The 20,234-nt window shown below is 41.0% G+C and overlaps 1 protein-coding gene across 4 annotated transcripts in view; it reads left to right on the forward strand.

Annotated features, from left to right (window-relative positions):
• The window catches only part of ULK4 (unc-51 like kinase 4), a 653,086-nt gene that overhangs the window by 523,990 nt on the left and 108,862 nt on the right, over positions 1-20,234 (forward strand). The window lies entirely within an intron of this gene.

A 20,234-nucleotide genomic window follows, 5' to 3' on the forward strand; every position in this document is an offset into this window, starting at 1 on the left:
GAAAGCAGCCCGGGAAAAGAAGTCTGTAACATACAATGGTAAAAATATTAGATTGGCAGCTGACTTATCCACAGAGACCTGGCAGGCCAGAGAGCTGGCATGATATTTTCAGAGCACTAAATGAGAAAAACATGCAGCCCAGAATACTATATCCAGCTAGGCTATCATTGAAAATAGAAGGAGAGATTAAAAGCTTCCAGGACAAAGAACAACTGAAAGAATTTGCAAACACCAAACCAGCTCTACAGGAAATATTGAAAGGGGTCCTCTAAGCAAAGAGAGAGCCTACAAGTGGTAGATCAGAAAGGAACAGAGACCATATACAGTAACAGTCACCTTACAGGCAAAACAATGGCACTAAATTCATATCTCTCAATAGTTACCCTGAATGTTAATGGGCTAAATGCCCCTGTCAAAAGACACAGGCTATCTGAATGGATAGAAGAACAAAACCCATCTATATGTTGCCTCCAAGAAACTCATTTTAAGCCCGAAGACACCTCCAGATTTAAAGTGAGGGAGTGGAAAAGAATTTACCATGCTAATGGATATCAGAAGAAAGCAGGAGTGGCAATCCTTATATCAGATCAATTAGATTTTAAGCCAAAGACTATAATAAGAGATGAGGAAGGACACTATATCATACTCAAAGGATCTGTCCAACAAGAAGAATTAACAATTTTAAATAGCTATGCCCCCAACGTGGGAGCAGCCAAATATATAAACCAATTAATAACAAAATCAAAGAAACACATCAACAATAATACAATAATAGTAGGGGACTTTAACACTCCCCTCACAGAAATGGACAGATCATCCAAGCAAAAGATCAGCAAGGAAATAAAGGCCTTAAATGACACACTGGACCAGATGGACATCACAGATATATTCAGAACATTTCATCCCAAAGCCACAGAATACACATTCTTCTCTAGTGCACATGGAACATTCTCCAGAATAGATCACATCCTTGGTCCTAAATCAGGACTCAACCGGTATCAAAAGATTGGGATGATTCCCTGCATATTTTCAGACCACAATGCTCTAAAGCTAGAACTCAACCACAAAAGGAAGTTTGGAAAGAACCCAAATACATGGAGACTGAACAGCATCCTTCTTTTTTTTTTTTTTTTTTTTTTTTTTTATTAATTTTTTATTTTTGATAAACATATATTTTTATCCCCAGGGGTACAGGTCTGTGAATCAACAGGTTTACACACTTCACAGCACTCCTTCTAAAGAATGAATGGGTCAACCGGGAAATTAAAGAAGAATTGAAAAAAATCATGGAAACAAATGATAATGAAAATACAATGGTTCAAAAGGCAGTCCTGAGAGGAAAATATATAGCGGTACAAGCCTTTCTCAAGAAACAAGAAAGGTCTCAGGTACACAATCTAACCCTACACCTAAAGGAGCTGGAGAAAGAACAAGAAAGAAACCCTAAGCCCAGCAGGAGAAGAGAAATCATAAAGATCAGAGCAGAAATCAATGAAATAGAAACCAAAAAAACAATAGAACAAATCAACGAAAGTAGGAGCTGGTTCTTTGAAAGAATTAATAAAATTGATAAACCCCTGGCCCGACTCATCAAAAAGCAAGGAGAAAGGACCCAAATAAATAAAATCATGAATGAAAGAGGAGAGATCACAACTAACACCAAAGAAATACAAACTATTATAAGAACATACTATGAGCAACTCTACGGCAATAAATTTGACAATCTGGAAGAAATGGATGCATTCCTAGAAACATATAAACTACCACAACTGAACCAGGAAGAAATAGAAAGCCTGAACAGACCCATAACCAGTAAGGAGATTGAAACAGTCATTAAAAATCTCCAAACAAACAAAAGCCCAGGGCCAGACGGCTTCCCGGGGGAATTCTACCAAACATTGAAAGAAGAACTAATTCCTATTCTCCTGAAACTGTTCCAAAAAATAGAAATGGAAGGAAAACTTCCAAACTCATTTTATGAGGCCAGCATCACCTTGATCCCAAAACCAGACAAGGATCCCACCAAAAAAGAGAGCTATAGACCAATATCCTTGATGAACACAGATGCGAAAATATTCAACAAAATACTAGCCAATAGGATTCAACAGTACATTAAAAAGATTATTCACCACGACCAAGTGGGATTTATTCCAGGGCTGCAAGGTTGGTTCAACATCTGCAAATCAGTCAATGTGATACAACACATCAATAAAAGAAAGAACAAGAACCATATGATACTCTCAATAGATGCTGAAAAAGCATTTGACAAAGTACAGCATCCCTTCCTGATCAAAACTCTTCAAAGTGTAGGGATAGAGGGAAAATACCTCAATATCATCAAAGCCATCTATGAAAAACCCACTGCAAATATCATTCTCAATGGAGAAAAACTGAAAGCTTTTCTGCTAAGGTCAGGAACATGGCAGGGATGTCCATTATCACCACTGCTATTCAACATAGTACTAGAGGTCCTAGCTTCAGCAATCAGACAACAAAAGGAAATTAAAGGCATCCAAATCGGCAAAGAAGAAGTCAAATTATCACTCTTCACAGATGATATGATACTATATGTGGAAAACCCAAAAGACTCCACTCCAAAACTGCTAGAACTTGTACAGGAATTCAGTAAAGTGTCAGGATATAAAATCAATGCACAGAAATCAGTTGCATTTCTCTACACCAACAGCAAGACAGAAGAAAGGGAAATTAAGGAGTCAATCCCATTTACAATTGTACCCAAAACCATAAGATACCTAGGAATAAACCTAAACAAAGAGACACAGAACCTATACTCAGAAAACTATAAAGTACTCATGAAAGAAATTGAGGAAGACACAAAGAAATGGAAAAATGTTCCATGCTCCTGGATTTGAAGATATATATTGTGAAAATGTCTATGCTACCTAAAGCAATCTACACATTTAATGCAATTCCTATCAAAGTACCATCCATCTTTTTCAAAGAAATGGAACAAATAATTCTAAAATTTATATGGAACCAGAAAAGACCTCGAATAGCCAAAGGGATATTGAAAAAGAAAGCCAACCAAAGTTGGTGGCATCACAATCCCGGACTTCAAGCTCTATTACAAAGCTGTCATCATCATCAAGACAGCATGGTACTGGCACAAAAACAGACCCATAGATCAATGGAACAGAATAGAGAGCCCAGAAATAGACTTTCAACTCTATGGTCAACTAATCTTCGACAAAGCAGGAAAGAATGTCCAACGGAAAAAAGACAGCCTCTTCAATAAATGGTGCTGGGAATATTGGACAGCCACATGCAGAAAAATAAAATTGAACCATTTCCTTACACCACACACAAAAATAGACTCAAAATGAATGAAGGACCTCAATGTGCGAAAGGAATCCATCAAAATCCTTGAGGAGAACACAGGCAGCAACCTCTTCGACCTGGGCCGCAGCAACATCTTCCTAGGAATAACGCAAAAGGCAAGGAAAGCAAGGGCAAAAATGAACTATTGGGATTTCATCAAGATCAAAAGCTTTTGCACAGCAAAGGAAACAGTTAACAAAATCAAAAGACAACTGACAGAATGGGAGAAGATATTTGCAAACGACATTTCAGATAAAGAACTAGTGTCCAGAATCTATAAAGAACTTAGCAAACTCAACACCCAAAGAACAAATAATCCAATCAAGAAATGGGCAGAGGACATGAACAGACATTTCTGCAAAGAAGACATCCAGATGGCCAACAGACACATGAAAAAGTGCTCCATATCACTCGGCATCAGGGAAATACAAATCAAAACCACAATGAGATATCACCTCACACCAGTCAGAATGGCTAAAATCAACAAGTCAGGAAATGACAGATGCTGGTGAGGATGCGGAGAAAGGGGAACCCTCCTACACTGTTGGTGGGAATGCAAGCTGGTGCAGCCACTCTGGAAAACAGCATGGAGGTTCCTCAGAATGTTGAAAATAGAACTGCCCTATGACCTAGCAATTGCACTATTGGGTATTTACCCTAAAGATACAAACGTAGTGATCCAAAGGGGCACGTGTACTCGAATGTTTATAGCAGCAATGTCCACAATAGCAAACTATGGAAAGAACCTAGATGTCCATCAACAGATGAATGGATCAAGAAGATGTGGTATATATACTCTGGTTTCTCTTCAGATCGCATAAATCTTTCGCCTTTTACTAAAGAAGATGTGGTATATATACACAATGGAATACTATGCAGCCATCAAAAGAAATGAAATCTTGCCATTTGTGACAACATGGATGGAACTAGAGCGTATCATGCTTAGCGAAATAAGCGGAGAAAGACAACTATCATATGATCTCCCTGAAATGAGGAAGTGGTGATGCAACATGGGGGCTTAAGTGGGTAGGAGAAGAATAAATGAAACAAGATGGGATTGGGACGGAGACAAACCATAAGTGACTCTTAATCTCACAAAACAAACTGAGGGTTGCTGGGGGGAGGGGGTTTGGGAGAAGGGGGTGGTATTATGGACATTGGGGAGGGTATGTGTTTTGGTGAGTGCTATGAAGTATGTAAACCTGGTGATTCACAGACCTGTACCCCTGGGGATAAAAATATATGTTTATAAAAAATAAAAAATTATATTTAAAAAAAATAAGTACTTAAGCAAGTTTAGGCATATCATTTTGTAATATAGGAATTCCTTTTTGTTCCAGAACAAGTGATACTGGAAAAATAACCACTTAGTGTAAATTCATGTGCTAGCCACATAACAATTGTAATAAATAATGATAGTTATATGGTGGGACTTGATCTCAAAAAAGAAAACTAAGATTTATTAAAGTGAATTGATTTTGTCTTTTAACAGATTATAAAAGCATGTTTATAGTGAGTTGCTACTTAGTATTTTGTGACACTATGCAGAAAAGATCTTCACTCTTAGTGAAGACTAAGCACTCAGCAAGTAGTTATTAAAAGTGCCTACCCTGTGCCAGACAGAGTTCCAAAGTCTAGGTATGCAGCAGTGAACAACACAGATAAAAGTCTCGGCTCTATTGGAGCTTCCTGGGAGAGTGAGATGATAGCCATGTAGATATAAATATAGCTCTGTCATATTTTAAGCAGTAAAATCACTAAGAAGAAAAGTATATCAGGAAAGAAATAGAGCAGGACATTTGCAACTTGAGATAACATGGCCAGGGAAGGTCTTACTGAGATAGTATCTGAATGAAGAGTAGACATATGGGATGTGAGGGAGATAATGGGGAAGGGGTGAAGCGGAGGAAGGAAGTCCTTGCTACCCCATAAGCCCTTGAAAAGACTGGCCTTTATCCTGAGGGTTTTGAGCAGGGGGCTGAGATTGACCTCGCTGTGTTGAGAATAGTCATTGAAGATCAGAGCTAAGAGATGTCTGAAGGTTACTGCAGTCCGGGAGAGTCCTGATCATGGCTTGATATTGGATAGATCTTGAAAGCATAACCAGTGGTGTGTGCCAACAGATTGTATATAGGTCAAGACAAAAGGAATAGTTAAAGTTGATTCCAATTTTCGTCTAAGCTAAGCCCTAGATGGCTAGAACTCAGAGAGAACTGGTTTTAGGGGAGGGTGGGGAAATCAGGAACTCAGTTTGGAATAGGTTCTGTGTGAGCTGTCAGTCAGACAACCAACTGGGAGTGTCTGGTTGGCTCTTGGAGCTACAGATCTGGAATTCTAAGTAGAAGAAGTCTGGACTGGAGGGGATGGTGGGAGGTGTTGACCAGAGTGTGGGGTACTTGCATGTGGTTTCTGGAGGGCTACAGTTAATGGTAATGACCAGGTCTAGGGTAAAACCATAGGAGTGAGTGTCTAAAATGTGAAGGTGTCCATGGTCATTGGATGGAAAGCCAAAATACTGTCTGTTGCTAGAAAGATCCTCTCTATGGATATTGATATTGCTAAGCACTGTGATGGGAAGAGTGTCAAGGACAAGGATAGTGAGCCGAGGACCAACTGATCCTGTAATTGCAACAGGGAACAGTAGCAGGTCTGAGAGACACCTGCAGGGGAGGCAGCATTCTGAGGGAAAAGCCCAGTTTCAGTTAGAGCAACAAAGGGAAGGGAACATCCTGGGAAAAGATATACAAGAGATTTTGCTGGTGACTAACCAAAGGGCACAGTGCATGAAGTTCAAGAGAAGGGATGAACAGGGTCAAGAAGGGTCTGTACAGAGCCTTTTGGGAATGACAATCCAGGGGAAGAGGGGACCTGAGCTTCACATAACGACCAATGTCAACTAGGATAGAGCATGTGAGGAGATTGGTCCTGACTGTTCTAGGCAGACAGGATGGGGGAGGCTGTGAGAGATCAGAGTCAGCAGATGGCTGGTCTTGCTCTGCATGTGCATGTCCCACCTGAGCCCTCCCAAGGCGGCCTCTAGACAGGTCCTTCCACCTCATCACCTGGGGCTCTCCCAGTGATTTGGGACTTGTGTCACCTTTCACATTCTCACAATTGAATGATGGCACATTGTAATAGCCTGCCTGTTGAACCTTCTTAGCAACAACTTAGAATGGTTTTTGCCATGCTGCTTAAGGTCTCACAAATTTTCCATTGCAATTCATATTAGTGTTGCCTTTTGAAGTGCCTCTCCTCTCTCCACACTTGAAGGTATTTGTCCCTTCTTCAGCTGGTGATCATCCAGTTTCTCTGCCAGACCTTCACTCTTCAAAGGCTTTGAGTGATGGAGTGTTACACCATCACTGGCAATGATTTAATGAAATTGTTAATGAAATTTAATGAAATCCCATATGTTTTGTAAGATTGGAGTTTTCATGTTGCAATTGATCTGTGTATCACAAATAGGCTGACTTATAAAAAAACATTTCACCTCACCCAGCTGAGCACTTTTATGTGTGAGTGCCTGACAGCAAATCACCCACCAGTTTATCGGTGAACTTATTCGTACACCAGACGTGTGCTTCCCACCTCAATCAGAGCTCGTGGGGACTTGGGTTTGGAAAATAAATATTTGCATAATAATAACCCTCTGCCACCCTGTAATGGCTCTTTTAACTTTGTAAATTGATTATCCCCCATGCAGACATAGTTTGCATTTAAGGACTTACCTTTAAACTCAACCATCATAATAAATGACCCTCCTGATCTATGTCTGTGGACATTTGCTTTGATATCTTAATATTTTGATTTGTAGGGTTGATTAGTAAGACTGGGCAAACTGTACGGTCTCCTTCTACTCTTTTTCCCTAGAACCTCAGGAGAGGGCTAAAGAGGTTAGGTGGCCCATACAGGCAGTATAGAAAGACCAAGTCTCATTAACATCTTAGGGTGTTGAGCCATCATCCTACACCAGCATCCCAGGGGTACACATGGATCATTACTGAGACCTGCCATAACTTTTTGTTTCAGGGATTAGCTTTTCCAACACCATTGCTACAGGAAATGTTTTTAAAATGTTCCTGAGAATTATTTTCTGTGGCATCTTGCTTTCCTGTTGCCACTCTCATGACCCTCTTTGAAGCAGGTAATGATTGGAACTCTCGTTTCAAATTATCCTTGCTTCCCTTCTGGGTTTATACACAGGACATATTTATCCTTTCTTCAAAGAAAGTCTCAAAGTTCTACACAGTGTATTTTTTCGTTGTTAAATACTTCTATTTACTACAAACAGACCGTACTTGCTTTCTGTGAAATACCCCCAGAAACATGATAGATTTCATTAATTGGGGCTCCAAAATATTTAGTTTTAAGTACCAAAAAGTTTTGATGCCACTCGCTTTTTTTTAAAATTCCTTCATTATTGTGTCAAGAAGCGAAGCCTGTTTATGAACTCACATGGACCTTTTGTGTAATGGTTATGAGCAGGTTTTAATGAAATTTGAGAGTGTCTCTAGAGATCACAGATACTGGGGCCTTTAACATTGCAGTGTTGCTTAGCAACCTGGAAGTCATTACATTTCCAGGCTCTGTAATAGCATGATATACTTTTCTTTGCCAGTCCCTGATGAGAATGTAAGGGAAATAATCCCTTTCTAAAGGTTGCACTCTAGGAGTGTGCAGCAGAATAGATTTTTTTTTTTCTCTTCTCATGGTCTGGGCAGGTTTTAATTCAGTTCACAAGCATTGTTTTTTGAATGTTGCAGGTGGCAGAATGAAATAGATTCTAAGATGATATTCTTAAAAGGAAGGTCTACCGTTCTGAAATTTATTGTAAATACCATAGGAGTTGTTAACATATGCATGTACCTTTCACTGTGTTGAAAAGATTTGGCTTATTCATTGACTACCAGTTAATCCAAGAATGTCTGCCTATTCAGTCCAGGTATTTGCAGGTACCAGACAGATTTTAAGAGTATAGGAAAACCATATGTTTTAGGTGGGAAAGCTTGACTTACTGACCATCTTTGGAAATATATTTTTATAATTTTTCTAAAGCAGTATCTTTTTAGGTTATAAAAGAATAGATAATTTTACATGAAGTTCATAGCAGCATTGTTGATAGGCAAAAAGTAGAAACAACCCAAACGTCCATCACCTGATGAATGAACAAATAAAATGTGATATATCCATACAATGGAATATTATCTGGCCATGAAAGGGAGTGAAGTACTGATGCGTGCTACAACAAGGATGAACCTTAAGAGTATGGTGCTAAGTGAAAGGAATCCCACACAAAATACCACATATTGCACAATTCCATTTATGTGAACCCTAGAATAGAAAAACCTATAGACACAGAAGGATTAGTGGTTGCCAGGGCTCGAAAGGGAGGGGAGGAAAGAGACTGCTAATGCTTATAGGGTTTGGGGAGGTGATGAACATGATCTAGAACCAACTGTGATGGTGGATACAAACCTTTGTGAATATACTGAAAGCCAGTGAATTGAACACTTTTAAAATGATGAGGTTTGTGTTATGTGAACTTGTTATAAACAAGTTACAGTATCCAAGAAAAATAATAAAAGGAATATATAACCATGGTAGAAAACTTGGGAAATATCTGAGTAAAAAAAAGAAAATCATCCTTAAGCTTATAATCCGTACAATTACCATGGTTAATGTTTTGTTTCATTCTGGATACACATGACCTATATGTGTGTATTTGTGTGTGTGTGTGTGTGTGTGTGTGTGTGTACATATGCACAAACACACATGTATGTTGACATATTTCTAAATGATTAGAGATTTTAAGTCATGGTGGTAAAAAACTAATGTGTTTACCTTGATTGCCTCCACAAATTCCATCAAAATGATCAATATAAATAAAAAATAAATTTAAAAAATAAACTAAAAAAATTTAAAAATTAAAAAACTAAGCAGAAGTGCATAGTCTCACTGAAAACAAGGAAAAGGATCAGTAATAGATGTTTAATTTGAGGAATTTATAGAAGACAGCAATTAGTTTAAGAGAGAGGGTATTCTGAATTTAGGAGACCTCAGATCACCACAGGTGAAGAAGCATGTTTATGGAGAAACTTTAGAAAAATCCCAGGCTCAGGGTCAGCCGGGGCTCAGAGGCAGTGCAGAGCCTAGGCCCTGGCCACAGCCTTGGACCTGCTCAGCACAGGAACTGCTCCAAGGTGCTCTGTGGTAGCTGCAAGGGTGACTGAATTCGTGCTGGGCTGTCCTGGCTCACCAGAGCCACTGCCCACCACCAAAGCGAATTGAATGTTCAACCTTCTGACCCTGTTCCTCCTCTGAATTTAAGTCAACTCATTTCTCCTTCATTTCGTCCAGGGCAAAGCTGCCCATTGCTCTCAGCAGCCTCTGCTTAGCAGAGATTCCCTAAGGAATCCTAAGTGAGATCTTACAAATTCCTGAGGTGGCTATTAAAAACTCACTCATATAGATCTTCATTTGTGAATATGAATAGACAAAGAAGAAATCAGTTGCTGGACATTTGAGGAAAGTCTGTAGCCAAAGAATGTCCACAGGTGAGCCAAAAAAGCCAGTGGTTACAGGAAAAAAAATAAACAAGACTTAAAAAAAAAATCCAATTAGTATCCTCATAAAGACTTTAAAGATTATTGCATTCATAAAATAAAACATGGCTTTTGAATTTTAAAACCCAGTAGAAAGGTTGAGTAACAGAATAAACTCTGACAAAAGCCAAGTGAATTATTTATAAAACAAATCTGAAGAGTTTTTTCTGAACACAGAGTGAGAGAAATGTTAAGAACTGTGTCAGATGGATCCAAAAAATCCAATAGCCTTTCAGGGGAACAGTCTATTAGCACCACAGGTCTGGTGATCCACCCAAATTAATTACACTCGGGCACAGGGAAGAGGGATCGAACACCTGACTGTGGTACGTGGATGTTTCTTCCACATCCTCTCCAGGAGTGCAATCTGCTTATAGGCTATATGCATAAATGTATAGGTATACTCACTGTGTATCTGTTTGCAAATTGCTCTCCCGTGGAGCTGTATATACACACAGTAAGTGTGTGTGTGCGTGTGTGTGTGTGTGTTTGTCTGTATGTATGTCAGGTGTGTTTTCTAAAGATAGGTATTTGGGGCATTTCATTTGTAGAATCTATTGAACTGGATCCTGATTGTTTTGTAATGTTTAAAACTCAAGTTGTATAATATTACTCTTGGAAGAACATATTTTCTAAGGATTTACATATATTTCCAAAACTATAATATACAAATAAAAGATGATCTCATTCCTTTTCCCTTGTATTTCGTCAAAACAGTCACCCTCTTTGATGCTGAGCTAATGGGAAACACCAGCAGTGTTATTAGCCCCATGAGTTCCTTGAGTTTCCATTGAAGTAAATTTTTTTCATCTTTTTTATTTTCTTATTTTTAATGGGGATATAACTGATATACAACATTAATTTCAGGTGTACAGTGTAATGATTGGATATGTGTATATATTGTGAAATGATCATCACAATAAGTCTGGTTAACATCCATCACCACATCTCTTGTCTTTAAGGATAGCCATTTTAAAAGGTATAAGGTGATGTCTCACTGTATTTTTAATGTGCATTTCCTTTTTTTATTTTAAATTAAATTTAGTTAACATATAATGTGTATTATTAGGTTCAGGTAGAGTTTAGGGATTCATCAAGTCTTAAGAGGATTTCAAGAGTGGAATTGAACTCGGGGAATCCATGAAGCCATCTGACCAGGATTCCTTGTCTGATCCCCAAGGGCTGTCTATATGGGGTGCCCTTAATACCTAAATGCTGCTTGCTGTTTGCTTTGAGAGCATCTCTGGCCTTTGCAATGGTGCCACTGTGAGACTGTCCATCTTTTCTGGATTAGCAGATCTAACCCAGGCAGCCTTTCAGATATGTGATTGACAGATCACCCTTTGTTGAGATACACAGTGAATCTATCCAGATGCTTCCTGAATGATTCACTTTGCAATATGGAGTATTTGATTTAAACCAATTTAATCTATGTCTTTAACCAAAATATGAGTTGTCCTAATTTGATTTTTAAAAAGCCTTTGGTTTATTTGATACAACTTTAGGATGTGATGTTCTTTCTATTGAGGTGGGTGAAGTCTAAACTTCGACGAGATGCTTGTTTCACATTCCCAGTGAAAGAGCTCAGTCAAATGGTGAAGAGGCTTGGGGGGTTACTGTTTACTGCGACATGAAGAAGCATTCACCCAGGGTAGACCCCAGTAAAAACACCTGGATTTCCAGACCAGATATTGAGACTACCCAGCAAAAATCCAAATCCGGTGTGTAATGAACTTGCTGAAATAGTACCATCTCAGGGCTAGTTTGATGGTGTGATGGAGTCCACAACCTCCAGCCCCTTGCTACTCAAAATATGGTCCCAGACCTGTAGCAGCTTTATTACTAGGAAGCACATTTGAAATGCAGAGTTTTGGGTCCCACCCTGTGCCTGCTGAATCAGAATCTGCATGTCAGCTTGTCCCCCAGGAGGTTCTTGGGCACACTCTGAACAATAGTACTCCAAAGAAAGGGGGGGGAGGGGGAGGCAAAGGAAAAGGAAAAAGAAAGGAAAAAACACTACTCTAGGGTCTGCTCCTGCAAATCCAGAGTGGGTGGTTACTGAAGCCATAAAAAAGATCTGGGTCTGAGAGATTCCCTTCTCAGAATCCAGTCTCTCTTGAGCCAATTGCATGTACTTTTAGCTGTGTTTTCGAGAAGAGACTCTTTTTGGTCTCAATAAGAGACTCTTATCGGTGTCTGTCCATTTATTTTTAGAAGACCTGTTAACATCTACTTTTGGTAATCTTTTTATTTCTTATTTTAATTTTTCTTACATTGGAACATGATCATGACATTTAAAGTTGACATAACTGTTTGTGGTTTCTGTTTCTAAAAGCTTGTTTAACTAGTAGAGAATTCACAAGGGCGGGAACTTCGAACAGCACGAGAAGAGAAATACCAGGGAAAGAATATTGATTAAATAAGCCCGTGAAACAGACTAGCAGAAAGTATGAGAGTTTTCCCATCTGCTAAAATGATAATATCCACGTACAAATGCATTAATAATGCAGTCATGTGGACAAAGGGCCCAGCTTGGGGTCTGGCAGAGGGCAGGGAGCCAACGTTGTTTCTGATCGATCATTTCAGGGGCAGAGGCCAGGAAGTGAGGATGGGGGGGTAGCATTAAGTGAGCCCTTTTAGTCATCACCAGTGACTGGATTGAGAGAGGACACTCAGGCATAGCTAGGTAGGTTCAGACCTCTCCGTCAGTTACCTGGACAAGTCACTTGACATCTCAGATCGGAGTACATCTACCTGCTGGAGCCCTCATGTAAGGATTACAGGAGATAATAGTCCAGCACATCACTGATCACAGCACAGACAAAGCCATCAGTAAAGGCATCCATGACTGCGCATGTACACAGGGATAGGCTTTGGAAATGGCAAGTATATTTCCAGATCCTTAGGACCCAGGTATCTGTTCCTACCAGACTGTAGACTTTCCTAGAATTTACTTTCTCAGTGAATGCGACTGCTGTTTGAGAACATACATCCTTCCTATCTGCAATACACACCTTCCACGCAGGGCTTCGGTGACAGGGGACTGGCCGGCATACTGCATAATGCATAAAGTTTTATTGCTTGCCTCTGTGAAGCTGGGGCTCTGAAGTCAGTTTTAGAGCAGTCCCCGTTGGACATGGTGAAGCAGCCCTGGGTTAGCAGCAGTCTCCCGGCACAGAGGAGGCCTCTGTTGTCTGCTTCCCCAAACTAGGGATCAACCTTGCTGTGTCTCTGGAGAGCTCAGAGCTGTCAACAGAGCTGCTCATGACTTATGCATGAAGCCAGGTGATCCCATCTGGCCTCCCTCAAGGTCTCGACCCTTCCTTGGCCCTTCCCTGAGGCCAACATGGAATCCTTAGCCCCTGGGGAACCCGAGGCCTGTTGCCAATTACTGTGGGTATCTCTCTGTGCTCCCCTAAAGAGCTCCTCGTGCCTAGTTAGGCTTAATTACATGGCCCCTGAGAGCTGGAGCCTGTGGTTTGAGGCTCACCAGTGGCCCTGGGGCATTCTGAGGAGGGGCAGCAGGGCTCCTGGGGTTCACAGTACAGCGGTGCACATGCTTGCCGCCTCCTTGACCACTCCAAAGGCTGGAGAGTGGCCAGGCTGCTGCTGCAGTTCACACTGGAGACTGTGTTACCCCATAAAAACCTTCTAGGAACAGTGCATCCAGGATAGGGTGCCTGGATCTCCTGAGCTTCTGAGCTATTGCGAACCTGGAATGTCCTCTGCTGCTAAGTGCAGGGAATTCCAGTTATTGTTGCCAACTGTTAATCAACTGACTCTAAAGACTGGGGATAGGTGGATATTAATAGCCCCATTTTTCCTTTGAGGACACTGAGGCACAGGAACCTAGATGAGTAGGTTGTAGATCCAGGATTGGAACCCACGTATTTTACCTTAACATCTTTAACCATCGTCATCGTGAATCATGGATGTCGTGTCATATTTACCCCAAATAGGAGAAAATTATGCACCTAAAGTGGATAAGAGGATAAAATTTATCACAGTTTTTTTAAATTGAAATAAAAAAAAAAAGAGAAGAATTGACAAAATCCTCCAGGGTCTACTTTTATAAATGTGTGGCTAATTTGAATGTTCCTAACTGATCTCTGTTTTCAGTAGCCTGAATGTGTCAATCTCTAACTCAATTATAAATTCTAGCTTTTCCCTTAAAGTTGTCTTTTCTTAAAAAAAATCCCCCAATAATTTGGTGCCCTCATTCTTAGGAACTTTCTGTAAATGTGTTGGCAACTATTCTTAAGGGCTGCATTTCTCATATTCTTTAATCCACATGTCTATGCCAGTTTTTAGGTCATACCTGAAATGAATTTGCTAGTCCTGGCCATCTATTTTAAAGTTAACCCTCTGCTGTCTGCTGTGGCTGGGAAGTGGGTTATTCTAGCTAATTGAGGCATCTAATTAATGTTGTCCCAGGAAACTAAGCTGCAGTTAAGTTATGCTTATTGGCAAAACTCTTCTAAACCTATGTTAGTCTTAGCTTGACTGTTTTGAGCTCTTTTCTTTTTTTATAAATATTTTATTAGAGAGAGAGAGAATGTGTGCGCATGAATGGGAAAGGGCAGAAGGAGAGGGAGAAAAAATCTGAAGAACACGCTGCACTGAGTACAGAGCCCAACATGGGGCTCGATCCCATGACCATGAGATCAGTGTCCTCAAGAACCAAGAGTCAGACATGTAACCAGCTGAGCCACCTGGGCACCCGTGTGATATGATTATTTTGTTGTTATTGTTTTATGAGCATGGCTGAAGTTCTTATTTCATAATGATGTAAAATCAAAACAAAACAAAAGAAAACCAGACACCTTCCTTTGAAACAACACCAAAGCATTACAATCTATTTTTAAAATTTCTATGGCAGAAACTTGCATTTAATACACACCCATTATATCAGAATTTGAATAAGGTGCTGCATTTTATTATCATGATTAATATTACACAATCACAGAAAGGTACAGAGAACAAAATAACAAAACAGTCTAGTCACCACGACCCACTGAGGTGCTGCTTTGAAAAAATATCTTAGTGAGTCATGCTAGGGTATGAAAATGTATAGTAATGTGGCGATGGAAAAGAACCCCCAAATAATGATGTATTTTCAGCAGTTGAGTTTTTGAGCTTATAGGCACTTTTATGGACAATGCATACCATATTCTGGGGGATTCTGTCTTCTGCCTCTGCAGAGAATGGCCCAGGGAGAGATGAGTTTATGTTCAAGAGTACTTGGCAAACAGCAGGATAAGAAATGAGCACTTTTGATAATTCTGCATATTTTTTCCTGAACTTTATGATATCAAATCCATTTCCTCTTAGTCAAATCTAAGTTTACTGTGTTCTATTTTAAATCTTTTAAAAGATCTCCAAACCCATTATTTCCCCCCATCTTTCTTGTCAGCTGAGGAGTTTTCTTCATATTTCACTGGGAAAACAGAGGCCTTCAGAGGAGAACTGCCTTCAACTCCTTTCCCAACATGGCAGCCTCCCTGCATCTGAGCTACTCCCCTCCTGTCCTCCATTCCTGCCCTGACCCTTCTCTTCCTTCTTGCTCAGGGATGTTTCTCTGACCTCTTTCCTGCATTGTCATTGTCGCCTTAGCTGGGTCCTTCCCTCAGAGCACAGTTTGCTGTTATAGCACCCACTTTTAGAAAGGCTTAAACTTCTGTTGACCCACATCCCCGCCTAGCTGCCCCCATCCCAGCAAACCCCCTTGGGATGCAGCTAGTGAGCTTTCACTCCCAGCCCTCTATCAGACAGCTCTCACTGTGACAGCTGGTGACCTGTCCTTCCCCAGATTGACTTTCACTTGCCCTGTGGCACAGTGGTGGCTCTCACCTTTGGGAAACTCTCTCCTCCCTGAGTTTCTGGGATGGAATGTTGTCCTGCTCCATCTCCGTTCAGTCCTCAGCAAACTCAGCCAGTTCCTTGCCTCTCTGGTCACCTTCACATTTGCTCCTTCAAGCCCCCGAACTTAAGCCTGATGGCATCCAGCCTGTTCTATACTGTCACTCTGCTGACTGTCATACCTCGGACTTCCTGTTCCCCACCCAGCCTCACAGTCTGTTTTCAACATGGCAGCCAGGATAATCCCTTTCAACCCGAAGTGACATCGTGGCACTCTTTCTCAGAGCGAAACCTATGAGGCTCTTGCAAGTTGGCCTCCACTCCAACCCATCTCATCAGCTGTCCTACTGCTTTTCTTCTTGCTTACGTCAGTCCAGACCCACGGGCGCCTCCTCAGACATCCCAGGCATGCTTGTACCTCAAGGCCTATATAAGGGCTGCACCTTCTTTCTGGATGATTCCTCCCCACACCCTGGCTTCACCCCTTCTTTCAGATCTTGACTCAAGTGTGACTGGGACAGAGACCTTCCTAGGCAGCCTTCCTTTTCTGTGCCCTTCACCTATTAACCAGCTTCCTTTTTCTTCATTACACTCATTGTTATGCTGTGTTGTCTGTCAGTTTGTTCATTTTCTATTGTTTTTCTTCCTCACTAGGTTATAAACACTGCGAGGACAAGGAGTTCATCTGTTTTTAGCATTGCTTCTGCATCCCTGCCACCTAGAGTTGTACTAGGAATATTTGATTTCTTTAAATAAATGAATGGTTTTGGAGCCTGCTCCTGCCCTGGGTAGACTGAAGCCACAAGCTGTGCAGTAGAGCCCACTCTTTCATGCTATGTTTGCCCACAAATGCCCTGTGGCTTGAGAATGTGCAGAAGGATGCATAATGGTGTACGTCATGGACTCTGAGAGTAAAACCTGGCTCCACTGTGACCTTAGGTTACTTATCTGCCGGTGCCCCAGTGTCCTCATCTGCAAAATGGAATTGTAATAGTCCTCTCCTAGCGTAGGTTTCTTGTGAAACTCAGAAGAATTACTTTTGCAAAAGCAGAACAGTGCCCAGCACATGCTAGGTACTATCTATGTGTTTGCTCTATTATTTTAACTCCCCTTTGGATCTGCCATGACACCTGCCACAGTAGCCTGAATTCAGTGGCAGTCATTAAATCCATGTCTCCTGTTGGGGAGACAACCCAAGGGAGAGTAGGTGATGTGTTAGATCAGCAGGTAGCAGACCTCATCCCGAGCCACTCCCATTTCATGTCTGCATTCAGCAAAAGTGCTGAGCCCTACCCTGTGCCATGCTCAGTGTTGGGCATTGGGCAGAATGATAAGCAAACACAGCCCAGTCACTAGTTTCAGGGAGCTCTCCACCCTGCTTATGTAGCTATGGGAGCTTGGTGTCCCACCCACTCAGAGGAGCTGACAATGAGGGAGGTAGACCAAATGCAGTCTGTAATTTCATCTCACCGGCTCCCATGCATCCCAGAGTTGGTGTGACTTCCCCTACATCTTAGTGTACTGGCATTTGGGGTTTGGGGCGTTGTACCCCATATTAGCAATGACACATCGACCTGGAGTGGAGTGGCTGCTTATTCCTTCCAAGATCACATTCACAAGGAGGAAGGTTTCAATTTCAGGTGTAAGTCTAAGTGTCTGCTCTATACTAGGGAAACTTGGCCAAGGTACTTCCTGAAACATTCTCTTAATTTCAATAAACTAGAGATTTCAACATCTGCCCTGCAGGTTATTGTAAGGATCAGAAACTTACCCAAATGTCCTCACATATTCCAGGATTTTAGGGTCACCATTTCCTTTAACCTCCACTTAAAATAATTGATGTGCCCTAGGGTCCAGCACTCCCCCATGGTTGCAGGAGACACCTGAGAAGTAGAAGGGGCTGAGAATCAGTTGGTCTCTTGTGCCCCAAATCCCTGCTTGCTCCTCATGATCATATCTTTTGGTATTCCTGTCCTTTCTCACCCTGTTTTGCTTAAAACTTGCACCTCAGGCTTCTTCTCTCATCCCTCAGCATTCTATTTCCCCAAGGTTGGGGAGGGGGCATTTTCCACTTGCTGCCTAAACTGTTAAGCCTCATTCTACCTTGCCTCCCACTTCCCAGCTGCCCCCCCTTCCTTCAGCTCCTGCTGCCTCAGCCTTGGGCCCTACCCAGGACTTGACCCTGCTGCTTGAACCTGCTCACCAGACTCCTAGCTCTCTGGACTTTGCCTGGTTTCACCTTACCTTCTACCCCAATCTTGTCTTCCTTATGGACCACCTAAACCAGAGAAATATTTTTTCCCACATCGCTAGAAAAATTAAATCTTTATTTTTATTTTCTGATTGCACAAGTAACATGACTCTTTGTTATATAATTCAAGTGTTACAGAAATGACTGAGAAAATTTAAAATCCCAGAGAAAAGAATCCTATGAAATGCACTGTCTCACAACTGCCTTTTAGCACTGGCTTGTGTGGTTAGTCTACATTTAATAAATAGTGGGGACATAAAGGATATCATTTCTAATGTTATGATTTATAATACTACCACATCCTCAGATCTCTATGAGTGATCACATCAGAATAGAATGGTCAGAATAACTGAGCATTCAGAGAAAAGAGAGATGAGCAAGAGACAGAACGCTAGATAATTCACATCTGATGATAACAAATCAAATGTATTCCTGCCAGGCAGCTTCGGGCTTCCTCTGTGTGTCTGACACGTCCTGATGACTGTCACGTCTCAATCTCCTATTCATAGGACCTGATGTTGAGTGATCCTCTTTCCTTTCTAGAAAAACATGGGGAGTCACAGTAGAACCAATGAGTAGTTGGTCACAGAGAACACAAGGGGACAGGGCCCCTCTTTGGAGGCTTGCAAATATGAACACAAATTTAATTATGAGGGTCATGACCTATTTTTCATCTCACCATGGTAAGAATGATAAACAAATTATATGTAAGGGAAAATGACTTGATAGTTAAATGAAATATCCAGGTGTTTATCTAAAAGAGGCTGTGGGATATCCTTGGGGCTAGCAGTCTGGTTTGCATCGAGTATCTGTTCATAAGTTTTCTGTCTTGAATTTGATGACATTTTTAAGCTAGCTGTTTCATTTTAGCATACCCAGTAATGAAATAAACAAAGTGTGAATATGAGACAGTGCTAGTTAAACATTTATACCAGCCCTACCCTGTCATTTCTTGAAACTATTAAAATGTAATGTTTTTATATGCAATCATTATAAATTTATAACAAGTCTAATCTGTGGTGATGCGCTATTCCATGGACTGTGAATTATTGTTCTAAATTTCTGGTGGCAGATGCTTTCTCTGAGAGATGGTGCCAGGATGATTAGTTCCTATGATGCAGTGTAAGAATATGTCTTTAATTTGCATAAAACATGAGTGCTGATTATACAGTTTGATTTGAGACCTTCTACAATATTTTTCCCAAACAACAATCTTGACAATCAGCTCTCTTACAATAAGGAAGTGCTGGTTGATTATGAATACTGCCCTGAAGACTTTCTACCCCCAAATCTCCATTAAAAATGTATCCATAGAGACGATGACACTAAAAAAAAAAAAAAAAATCACTAAGTCCAGGATGGGTGCAGTAATGAGCTGTAAGCAGAAGTTAGGTTCTGCAAAGCTTTTGCTGAGCCCAAGGGCATGGGGTTTGGAGGTTGTGATTCAGCCCAGGATTGGATCCCTCTTCCCAGGGTGAGGCTTAGATGTGGGTAAACCAAAAGCTACCATTTCTTGAGGTGATAGAAGAGTACTAAGAATGCCTTTCCACCTCAAAGTGTCTCTGTCCTCCCTGAAAGTCAGTATCAGTTCCTAATATTCCACCATCAGGGATCTCTTTTGGGGGAACAAGCTCTCATTAATAGGCAGGCACTCTTAGAAAGGTGATGTTTTAACCCTCAGCATAGTTAGTTCATGGGCAAATAAGAGTTTTTCCAACGTGGTAGAGAGCTGAGAGCAACTCCTTCAATAATGATGACTACAGGGGTGCCTGGGTGGCTCAGTGGGTTAAGCCGCTGGCTTCGGCTTGGGTCACGATCTCAGGGTCCTGGGATCGAGCCCCACGTCGGGCTCTCTGCTCAGTGGGGAGCCTGCTTCTCTCTCTGCCTCTGCCTGCCTCTCTGCCTGCTTGTGCTCTCTCTCTATGTCAAGTAAATAAATAAATAAAATCTTTTTAAAAATTAAAAAAAAAGAATGATGACTACAATAGAAACAAATCAGGGCTTTGATACATGTATAAGGTGGGAGTGGGGGAGAAGACAGTGACCCAGATCACTGGGATCCACAAGCAAAAGTGGGGTCAGCAAGCCATTCTGGATTTCCATAATATAACAGAGGGCAAATGTTTTCCTGGAAAAGAGTGCACAGTAGTTCTTGTCTACAATTATATATGCCTGTAGTAAAA

Source organism: Mustela putorius, unplaced genomic scaffold (assembly GCF_011764305.1).
Source record: "Mustela putorius furo isolate JIRA1106 unplaced genomic scaffold, ASM1176430v1.1 tig00003834_pilon_pilon_pilon, whole genome shotgun sequence".
NCBI classification, from domain to species: Eukaryota; Metazoa; Chordata; class Mammalia; order Carnivora; family Mustelidae; genus Mustela; species Mustela putorius.